The sequence below is a fragment of the Moschus berezovskii genome, chromosome 25 (genome assembly GCF_049115385.1).
Source record: "Moschus berezovskii isolate FMDL1 chromosome 25, NW_MosBer_1.0, whole genome shotgun sequence".
Classification (NCBI taxonomy): Eukaryota; Metazoa; Chordata; class Mammalia; order Artiodactyla; family Moschidae; genus Moschus; species Moschus berezovskii.
The window spans coordinates 7,708,783-7,720,616 of record NC_142484.1 but is presented as its reverse complement, the minus strand read 5'-3'; the positions used below and the strand labels follow the sequence as shown (position 1 = coordinate 7,720,616).

At 44.6% G+C, this 11,834-nt stretch overlaps 1 pseudogene; it reads right to left on the bottom strand.

Annotated features, from left to right (window-relative positions):
• Positions 1–6,088: 6,088 nt before the first annotated feature.
• On the bottom strand, positions 6,089–6,660 carry LOC129548429 (prefoldin subunit 1 pseudogene; annotated as a pseudogene).
• Between the last annotated feature and the right edge of the window lie 5,174 nt (positions 6,661–11,834).

Sequence of the window (11,834 nt, the reverse complement as noted above, 5' to 3'; positions counted from 1 at the left end):
CTCCTACTAACAGAGAATTCCACTTTGCAGATGAGGAGACTGAAGTTATAGAGAATAAATAACTCATCTAATGCCTCTTGAAGTTTCTGCTTCTTCTTTATCATTCTCTTGCCCTGAATTTCACATATTCTTTGGGAATTATAATGAAGTGAACAGAGGAGGATATTCTAATCAAATCTTTTTGTGATATTAGTGTGATGGAAAAAATTAACCCAGAATTTTATGCTGTGTTTCATAAAGCTTTTATTTTGTTTCTATTTTGATGGCGAGGGGCTCATTTGAGAGAAGGCAGGTCAAATCAAAGTTCACAGAGAAAACCTTCTAATGCTACAGAATCCTGGTTGCAACCGACCATTGTTAAAGGTATTCAACTTATACCTTGTAAAAGTAAAAATGAGCCCCTCTCCATCAAAATAGAAGCAAATAAAGCTTTGCTGAGCATGGCCCCTTCCATCAGAACAAGACTCAGTTCCCCCACAGTCAGTCTGTCCCATCAGGAGCTTCCATAAACCTCTTATCCTTATCCATCGGAGGGTAGACAGAAAACCACAATCACAGAAAACTAATCAAACTGAACACATGGACTACAACCTTGTCTAACTCAATGAAACTATAAGCCATGCTGTGTAGGGCCACTCAAGACAGATGGGTCATGGTGGAGAGTTCTGACAAAAATGTGATCCACTGGAGAAGGGAATGGCAAACCGTTTCAGAATTCTTGCCTTGAGAACCCCATGAACAGTATGAAAAGGCAAAAAGATACGACACTGAAAGATGAACTCCCCAGGTCAGCAGGTGTAAAAATATGCATGACTTGTACACTGAAAAGTGCAAAACATTGCCAAGAGAAATTAAATATCTAAATAAATGGAGAGATATACCATATCTGTGGAGCATAAGACTCAATACTTCCATGATGTCAATAAAAGGGAGAAGATTCATAAAGTACAAAGCTGGCTCTTTGAATAAGCTAATAGGCAAAACTCCAGCGAGGCTGATTAAGAACATAAAGTGAAGGTAAAAGTAAACAATAGAATGAATGAAAATGGGAGATGAGCACAGACACAGCAAAGATTCAAAAATAATAAGAATATGATAGGTGTAACTTCATGGCAACACATTTGAAAACTTAGGTGAAAGGAATAATTTCCTAGAAAAGAAAAGGTGTGTCAGACTGACCCAGCACAGAATAGAGAACATGAATAGACCAATAAATATTTTTAAGATGACTCAGTATTAACTATCTCCATTTCTCCTCCAGACACAACTGATTATCCATGTGGGAAATAACTGGCTTTCTATTTCACACCGTATACAAAAATCAGTTCTAGGAAAATTGATTCACTTAAATGTTAAAAAGCAAAAATTTTAAACTTTCAGAAGAAAATATGGGGAAATATGAGGTAGTCAGGGATTTCTTTAAAAAGACCCAACAAGCACAAACCAAAAGGAAAACAAATATGGATAAATTTGACTTCATTAAAACATAAAATTTTTATGCACGAAAGATTCCATAAATAGGGTTAACAGTGGATGTAAAGAATCAGACTGAGGTGATGGAAATGTCCTAAAACTGATTTATGATGATAGTTGTATAACTTGATAAATTCACTAAAAATCTGTTGAATTGTGCACTTGAAGTGGGCCAGTGACAAATGTCAGATAAGCCTCAATGAAGTTACACCATTAAAAAAAAATTAAAAGATTCCATAAGCAAAGGAAACAATACATGACAGATGGGGAGAAGACTAAGGATTAGTATCCGGAATATGAAGAGTGCTCTTCCAAGTCAACAAAGAAAACCTGAAAGAAAAATGGTTGGAGTGCTTTTCTAGTTGTTAGATGAAATGCTGTTTTATTGATTCCTGGACTGTGTAATAAAACCAATTAATCCACAAAACTTGAAAAGGTACTCAACCTCAGCAATAATTAGGGAAATGAATGTACAAATAAAAATGAGATATAATTTTTTATTTATAGTGTTGGCAAAAAGTAAAAGTCTTAACATCCCTGTCCCTAGTGATCCAGCGTTTAAGACTCCACATTTCCACCACAGGGGGCATGAGTTCCATCCTGGTGGGAACCAAAATCCCACATGCCAAAAGGCATGGCCAAAAAAAATGTAAAGCAAAGTAACTCTGGTGGAAGAAGGTAAAGGAGAGTGGTTTGGCAATATCTGGTAGATTTAAACGCATAGCTGCCCTTCAATCTAGCAATTTCACTCCTTGAGAAAGTCTCTCATGTGTACAAAAAGGACACATACAGAGAATATCCATTGTGACTCTTCATAAGTAGAGGAGACATCCAAGTAGGCATTCTTAGAATGCATAAGTAAGTTGTAATTTAATCATGAGATGGAATATTGTATACTGAAAATGAACAGGAAAAGGTCAATTTTCATTCCAATCCCAAAGAAGAGCAATGCCAAAGAATACTACCTTACAATTGTACTCACTTCACATGCTAGCAAGGTGCTCAAAATCCTTCAAGCTAGGCTTCAGCAGTACATGAACTGAGAACTTCTAGATGTATAAGCTGGGTTTCAAAGAGGCAGAGGAAACAGAGATCAAATTGCCAACATTCGTTGGATCATGGAGAAAGCAATGGAGTTCCAGAAAAATGTCTACTTCTGCTTCATTGACTAAAGCCTTTGACTGTGTTCACAGCAATCTGTGGAAAAATTTTAAAGAGATGGAAGTCCCAGACCTCCTTACCTGTCTGCTGAAAAACGTGTATGTGGGTTAGGAAGCAACAGTTAGAACTTTACTTGGAACAACTGTTCAAAATTGGGAAAGGAATATGACAAGGCTGTATATTGTCATCCTGCTTATTTAACTTCTGTGCAAAGTACAACATTTGAAATGCTGGGCTGGATGAATCACAAGCTGGAATCAAGATTGCTGGGAGAAATATCAACAACTTCAGATATGCAGAAGATTCCACTCTAATGGTGAAAAGTGAAGAGGAACTAAAGAGCCTCTTGATGAGGGTTAAAGAGGAAAGTGAAAAAAAGCTGGCTTAAAATTCAACAATCAGAAAACTAAGATCATGGCATCCAGTCCCACCACTTCACGGCAAATAGAAGGGGAAAAAGTGGAAGCAGTGAAAGATTTTATCTTCTTGGACTCTGCTCCAAAATCACTGCAGATGATGACTGCAACCATGAAATGAAAAGATGCTTGCTCCTTGGAAGGAAAGCTAAGACAAACCGAGACAGTGTTTTAAAAAGCAGAGACATCACTTTGCAGACAAAGGTCCGTTCAGTCAAAGCTATAGTTTTTCCAGTAGTCATGTCTGGATCTGAGAGCTGGTCCATACAGAAGGCTGAGCACTGAAGAATTGATTCTTTTGAATTGTGATGCTGGAGAAGACTTTTGAGAGTCCCTTGGACTGCAAAAAGATCAAACCAGTCAATTCTAAGGGAAATCAGCCCTGAATATTCATTGGAAGCACTGTTGCTGAAGCTGAAGCTCCAAATCTTTGGCCACCTAATGTGAAGAGCTGACTCATTGGAAAAGACCCTGATGCTGAGAAAGATTGAAGGCAAAAGGAGAAGGGGTTGGCAGAGGATGAGATGGTTAGATAGCATCACCAACTCAATGGGCATGAATCTGAGCAACTCTGGGAGACAGTGGAGGACAGAGGAGCCTGGTGTGCTGCAGTCCATGGGGTAGCAAAGAGTCGGACATGACTTAGCAGTAGAACAACAAATTCAACGTGGAGAAATCTCTAAAAAGTGTTGATCAAAATAACAAGTTACAGAAGAACACATAGAACATGACACGCTTTCTTACATTTTGTTTATGGATAGAGATTTACTTACTAGTGAAAGTGCCCCAAATTTAGGACGGAAGTGGGGAAACATAAGAACACCATGGTCCTGCAGAGATACTTAGCTGTATTTATGGTGTTTCTTTTCCTGCTCTGGGTCGGGGGTTATGTGTGTGTGCCTACATTTTTCTCTTTTTGTAATCTGAAATATTTAAGTAACAAGAATGAGGCCAATCTGTGTATCCTGGTATAGAAACATTTCTAAGACATTTTATGAAGTTAAAAAAGGAACTTTTAGGGCTTCCCTGGTGGCTCAGTGGTAAAGGATCTGCCTGGCAATGCAGGAGATATGGGTTCGATCCCTGATCTGGGCAACTGCAACCCTACGCCACAACTACTGAGCCTCTGCACTAGATAGAGCCTGGGAGTCACAACTACTGAGCCCATGGGCCACAACTGTGGAAGCCCTTGAGCCCTAGAGCCCATGCTCTGCAATAAGAGAGGCCGCCCCAGTGAGAAGCTGGCACATCACAACTGGAGAGTACCCCCGTTCGCCACAACTAGAGAACACCATGTGTAGCAATGAAGACCCAGCATAGCCAAAAATATATTAATAAATGATTTTTTAAAAGTAACTTTTAGAAAAACGTTATAAACACGATCTCATTTACGTAAACACAAATAACCTACGTGTGTATATTTATATACATATGTATTATACGCACCTATTAATGAAGGGTGCACTGTTAACCAATGGACATCTCTAGAGAAAAGAGAATGGGGTGGGTGTTGTGAGGGGAGATTACGGTGCTTTACCCCATTTATTAGTAATTGTATAATAATTTATAAAATGATTTTGTAGATTTCAATGAATCAGAAAATTCAGATACCAATGACCCAGTAATTCCAGTTCTAGGAACCTTTCCTAACATAGAAGTCATTAAAGCAGGGTTTGTAATAGAGAAAACTGAGAAACAACCTATACATCCATCAGCAGGTAAGTGGTTAAATTATATATCCATACAGTGGAATGCTGGACTTCCCAGGTAACACTAATGGTAAAGAACCCACCTGTCAATGCAGGACATGTAAGAAGCACAGGTTCGGTCCCAGGGTCAGGAAGATCCCTTGGAGGAGGGTGTGGCAACCCACTCCAGTATTCTTGCCTGGAGAATCGCATGGACAGAGGAGTCTGGCGGGCTATGGTCCATAGGGTCGCAAAGAGTCGGACTCGACTGAAGTGACTTAGCACGCAGGCACAGTAGAATGCATTAGAAGCCTGGAATCTTAGCCACTGCACCATCAGGGAAGTCCTGTCCTTCCACTCTCTGATGGAACACTCCCAAGTACTCCCAGCCTCTCCCGATTTCCTAGAATGACCCTGCAGAACTGCACCACGTGTGAGGCTCATGCAAAGCCTTGACCAAATTGCAAAATTGTCAGGAAATAAATGATTGTTATTGTTGCAAACCTCTAAGTTTCAGCCGTTTTGTTTTGTTTCCACAGTCACTGACAACCCAGGTAGTCAGCGGCATGTCTGGTTCTTCTCCCTGTTCCCAGGCCCAACGCCAGGGCCTGGTACAAAAATAAGAGCCCAGTGAGTATTGAAGGAGTGAATGAACAAATGGATGTTTGGATAGATGGATAGAAGAATGGGTGATGGATGGATAAGTGAACTGTCTTGGGCCTGGTAACCTGGGGGTGGTAGGTTGTGGCAGCATCAGGGATCCCAAGAGTAACAGCTTTGTGGAGGATGAGGCAACAGTCTCTGCTGGTATTTTTATAAATGCAGGGTGCCTGCTGGGTCTAACTGGGGCAGCGTATTACAGGCAGTGCACTCACAGCTGTTCAAGTGAGATGATAACTGCACCTGGAGATGTGGAAGCCTCTGCGGTGCAGGGGTTCCAGAGCCACACCATACCTGCCAGAACCACGGCGGCCGAAGTGATGTCTGGAGAGCCACCATTTCATTCAGCTCTAAATGTAAGTCTCGCATGATTGCAACTGTGGGAGGAGTGCCTGAAACACGTGGTTTTTACTGTTCCAGCCTCTGCAGTCCAGGAAGGCAGCTGGGAGGAGGTGGCAACAGATGCTGAGTGAGCCAGTCGGCTACACCCACTTCCTCTTCTACTGGCTGCTCTGCCAAAGACCTTCCCAACTGGGCATCTAGATTCCTGCACAATCTTTTTTTTGTGGGGGACAGATGTCTTTTATTGGTCTGACTGGCGTGACCAGCAGTATGCCCCAGAAGAACTCCCCTATCTGTCCTGGCTCCCATCTTCCCATCCCTAGAGTTCATGATTCAACCACAGGGGAGAAGGGTGGCAGGCAGAGCCAGGATAGAACATACAAGGATGAGATCTGAAAGGGGCTCCAAACCATGCATAAAACATAAGGTTACTAGACCATCCAGATAAAATGTCCCTCAGGCAGAGCAGTTTCCCTACATAGGCCGCTCACCAGGAATGGCAAGGGGTCAGAAGGAAGAGGTTCCTGAGAGGCTGCCTACTGTGCCCTTCGCGCCATCAGCATCTTCCGGATATTGTCCTCAGCTTCCTTCACACTCCGCTCCAGATAGGATTTTTTCTGTTCCAATTCTTTAATTTTTTCTTCTGCTATCTTCTGTTTCTCTAGCAGCTGATTATGAATTGCTTCCTTGGATTGAAGAATAAACATTCTTCCCACACCTTCATACATGTTAGTCTCATCTACCAAAGTCATAATCTCTGTATCTGTAAGATGTGCATGCTTTTTTGTTCTGTTCAGCTGTTCAATCTGTACGTCTGCAAGCTTCACCTTCTGCTGAGTGTCAATAACTTTGGCTTGAAGCTCTGTGAAGGCCTTCTTCAACTCCAGATCCACGGGGGCCGCCATCTTCCTTCACTACTGCGCCTGCGCAGTCCCTGCACAATCTATAGCCAGCCTGCCTCCCCTTTCCCACATGATCCACTTTGTAATATGGCCAACTAACTTGTCCCATTCCCTGAAATATGCTTGCTCCTCAGACTAGCTTTCTCCTCTTCGGCTCCTCTTTGGCTCCTCTTTCTGCAAGATGCTCTCTGTCTCCTATTTGCTCAGAAAACCCTTCTCGCACAGAAGCTAAGAATCTGAGTGAGTCTCTCCTTTGTCTTGGCACCAGTGGCACTGACCCAATGGGAACACAGTCTTGTGCGGCCCGATGTTGTAATTGCTCCAATGTCTGTGACCTCCATCAGGGAAGGGCTCAGAATTAAAAATATATATATAGTAGTGTACATGTGCTGTAAATTGCAAGGATAGTTATACATCCCGTTGCATGTTGGGCTCGGACTGTCTACCAGACACATGTTTAACCCTCAAAACAGTCCTGTGAGTCAGGTCCTATTCTCATGCCTATTTTATAGATGAGGAAACTTAGGCACAGAAAAGTTAAGTGACTTGCCCAAGGTTTGCACAGCTAATAGGGGGAAACAAAGCCAGGATTTAAAGCAGGCAGTGTGGGGACTTCACTGGTAGTCCAGTGGTGAAGAATCCACCTGCCAATGCAGGGGACACAGGTTTGATCCCTGGTCAGGGAACTAAGATCCCACATGCCGAGGGGCAGCTAAGCCTGTGCGGTACAACTACTGAAGCCTCCGAACCCTAGAGCCTGTGCTCTGCAACAAGAGAAGCCACCGCAAGGAGAAGCCTGAGCACCGCAGCTAGAGAAAGCCCAGGCACAACGAGAAGGGCCCGGGCACCACGACAAAGACCCAGCACAGCTAAAGATAAATAAATCAATTTAAAAAGGAGAGTTTCTATAAATAAATGAAGCGGGCACTGTGGCCCCACAGCCCCACTCTCACCCTCCATACTTTGCAACATGTCCATCTTCTCAATCCTGTGGCAATTTGTTTCACTGATGAAAAAGCAGCAGTTCAGAGAGAGCAAGGAACTTACCCGAAGTCACCCTGGAGAGTGACTGAGGTGGGACTGTCTGGCTCCCTGACACACCATAGCCCTCTTATAAGCCACCAGGTCCCACTGTCTGGCCAACTCCCTCAGGGTCTGTGATGAATACACTCCCAATCCAAGCAGGGTCTGGGGGCTGTGTCCTTCCCAATAGTCTCTGGGCAAAGCCAGGGAACAGCCACCACTGGGTTAAACCACCCGGGTGTCCTTGGAGGGCAGAGCAGGGCCCGAAGTCTGAGTGTCAGCCCGCTGCAGGGGCAGGCAGCCAGGTCTGAGGCCACGTCAGGACTCACCTTGGGCCACCAGGGGTTCAGTGAACAGGACACACAATTCAGAAGACAGGTCCAGGGACAGCACCTATTGCCCAGGTCTAGCACAGACAAAGAAAGGTGTGGCTTGGGCAATCAGCTGGCACCCAGCCCATCAACACACTTGTGTGGAACCTGTTCTGCATCAGAGTAGGGCTGGGTGCTGGGAACTCGGTGGTGAGCAAAAAGATACCTTCCGCCCTCATGAGCCTTCTTGCCCAGGGTAAGAAACCTAAGGCACATACCTTTCCTCCTGCTTCTCCCTTGCTCCTGTCTTCTTCCCGTTAGAACAGATGGAGTTTCCCTCCTCTCATGGGTTTTTATTCATCCAACAAGTATATACCGAGTCTCCACCATTAGCCAGCCCTTGTTCTAAGTGTAGAGAATGAATCTGTGGACAAAAGAGATAAAAATCTCTGCCCTCCTGGAGCATGCAGTCAATAAGAGATGACAAACAAGGAAACACATAGGGAAGTGAGGACTTTGGGAAGTCCATAGGGGAGGGGAGAGGAGGGACTTCCTTGGTGGTTCAGTGGCTAAGACTTTGAGCTCCCAACACAGGGGCCCTGGGTTTGATCCCTAGTCAGGGAGCTAAATCCCACAAGCTGCAACTAAGAGTTAGCATGTGTGTCTGTGTGTGTGTGTGTGTTGTCACTTCAGTCATGTCCAACTCTTTACAAGTTTATGACCATAGCTTGCCAGGCTCCTCTGTCCGTGGGATTCTCCAGGCAAGAATACTGGAGTGGGTAGCCACGTCCCTTTCCAAGGGACCTTCCCAACCCAGGGATCAAACCAGCACTTCTTATGTCTCCTGCGGGAGCAGGTGTGTTCATTACCACTAGTACCACCTGGGAAGCCCAAGAGTTCAAATGCTGCAACTAAAGATCCCTCTTTAGTTTAGATCCCAAACACAAAATATTTTTAAAAATCAAAAATGGTAGAGAAGGCGGAGCAGATGAGGAGGATCCTGAGTGTTTGAAAGGTGGAGAGACAGTTCTGTCTGAGCTGGAGGTGGGTATAGATGTGGATTCAGGTAGATACAAGAGCAGGAAAAGAGAAGTGAGGAGTGGGGAAAAACTGGGATTAATTATCTCAGAAAGAGGGAACAGGAACTTTGTATTGAGCTGCAGTAGGAGTACCAGGAAGCATAAGAATTTTATGGGCCTTTGGCCCTGAGTTCAAAGTGAAACAACCTTCTGGTTATCTGAGTTGATTTCTATCCCCGTACAGGTACCGAGTTGGTGGAAGTGTTCAGCCAGGGATGGAATCTCCTGCGCGTGGTAGTTTGGGGACATGTCCATACACTCATGATACCTCTCATTTCAAGAGGTGGACCCTAATTCTCCTTCCCTTGAATGTAAGCTGTATTCAGTGATCGGCTTGTAATGAATAGAATAAAATGAAGTAGAGGGTAGGAAGGGAGAAAGGAATAAGGATCGGTGGAAAGACCTCTGGCCTGAAAGTCTGTATTTTAGGAGGCAAAGAGAATCCCAGCATGCCTGGAGCTTGGGGAGAGAAGCCTAGAATGGCCGAAAAGGAGCCTGAGGAGGTGGGTGGAGCCAGATGCACAGGGCCCTGTCAACAGCCTCTACAGGACTTTAGGGTTTATCCAGGTCTGTGAGATGACACTGCAGGGTTTCAGCAGAGACTTCAGAGACCTGATCACAAAAGGCACTCTGGCTTCCTGCTTGCTCTGTCTTGGATCAATCGCTCTGGAGAAAGCCAGCCGCTATGGCAGGAAGACACTCAAACAGCCCTACAGGCAAGTCCAGGTGCTGAGGAACTGAGGCCCACAGCCGTGGGAATGACCCCTGGGAAAGGGGAATCCTCCAGCCCCAGCCAGGCCTTCAGATGACTGCAGCTCTGGCCAGCTTCATGTGAGATTTGTAAATCTCACGAGACTGTGAGTCAGACCCTCCCAGCTAAGTTGCTCCTGAATTCTTGACCCACAGAACAGTGAGATAAATTGCTTTTTAAAATTTTAAGCCATAGAGTCCTGGAATAATTTTCACACAACAACAGTTAACTCTTACACCAGGTGTCCTGGATAGATTGAGAAGCAGTTGAAGGGTGGGCTTCCTCTTAGCATATTCGAGAACCCAACTCCTTCTATCTGATGGCCCTGCTATCTCCAAGGGGCCTTTGGAGTTCCCTGGAAATCTTCCGCATTTGGCTGGAAGTCAAGGATACAGAAAGTGAGAGAGATTGTAAGAGACAGAGGTTTTCAAAGGCCATACCTGGTAATGAATAATAAAAAGTCATGAAAAGTGGGACGAGGAAGTGACATAAAATGGAGCCAAAAGAGGATTAGAGGGTAGGAAGGGAGAAAGGCATGCAGATCAGTGGGAAGATCTCTGGCCTGAAAGTCTGTATTTTAGCAAGCAAAGAGAATCCCAGGGCGACTGGAGCTTGGGGAGAGAGGCTGAGAATGGCCAAAAAGGAGTCAGAGCAGGTGGGTGGGGTCTGATGTGCCAGATGGCACAGGGGCCTGTCGACAGCCTCTACAAGACTTGGGGTTTATCCAGGTCAGTAGGAAGACCCTGCAGGGTTTCAGCAGGAGACAGCTGAACAGATCTGCACAGAGCACCAGCCTGGAGGAGGGAGGGGAGCTTCAGCTGGAGCAGGAAGAGTGGCCAGGAAGCTGATGCAACTGCTCAGGGAGTGATAAAGACAGTGGTGTTGGGCTGGGCAGGGTGGACAGGCTGAAGGTATGACAGGCCAGGAGGCACTGTTTGATTAAGTGTGGGCGGGGGGAGGACCTCAGAGGCCCCAGTCGTCTTCTCTTTTTAAATATTTATTTTATTATTGTTTTTTCCTGTTTGGCTGCACGGCAGTCATGTGGGATCTTAGTTCCCCAACCAGGGATCCAACCCACACTTCCTGCAGTGGAAGTGTGGAGTCTAAATCTCGGAACCACCTGCCCCAGTCTTCTTGTGGAAGGTAGAATTGTTCTTGAGGATGGTGCTTCCCAGAGACAGCAGGTTTGCAGGCAGCATGCCGAGTTCACTTTGTAAGATAATGAGATATTTGACATGTACAAAGTAATTAATGTCAAATATACATAAGCAAGGGCTTCCCCAGTGGCTCAGGGGTAAAGAATCCTCCTGCATTCGATCTCAGGGTTGGGAAGATGCCCTGGAAAAGGAAATGGCAACCCACTCCAGTATTCTTGCCTGGGAAATCCCACGGACAGAGGAGCCTGGCAGGCTACAGTCCGTGGGGTCCCAAAAAAGTTGGACATGACTTAGGGACTAAACAACAACAATAACAAATATTTAAGCAATGGAGTGAAATCAAGATAAATACCCAACTTGAGAATCAGACTATTAGCAATATCGCCAGTTCCCTGTTTTTCCCATCACACCTCCCTGTCTCCCACCCCAAGATACCATATTCCCAATTATATTATTTTTAAATATTAGATGGTTTTAAACGCATTACCTTGATTTTATTTTTCTCATAAACCCAAGTAGCTATTTTATTGTAAATATGCTTGCAAAAATGTTCCAGTTAGTCATTGAATGGATTTGCTTTTCAGTGCAGAATTGACTGCCCTCCAGATCAAGCTGCCAGTGTTTTGATCCCATCTCAACTGCTGCCTCTCCTGTTGCTCTAACCACATGTCCCCCTCTGCCTCCTGGGGTCTTGATTACTGGGCACGGCACGATGAGCCTTTGCACTCTCTGAGATGATGAACTTTTTCCCTCCTCTTATCTGTTAAAAGGGTAAATTACATTAATTTTCTTATCCCTAACCTTGCATTTTTGGAAGAAATCCAACTTGGGCAGGTTGTCTTATCTTGTCTATATATTACTGCTGCTGCTG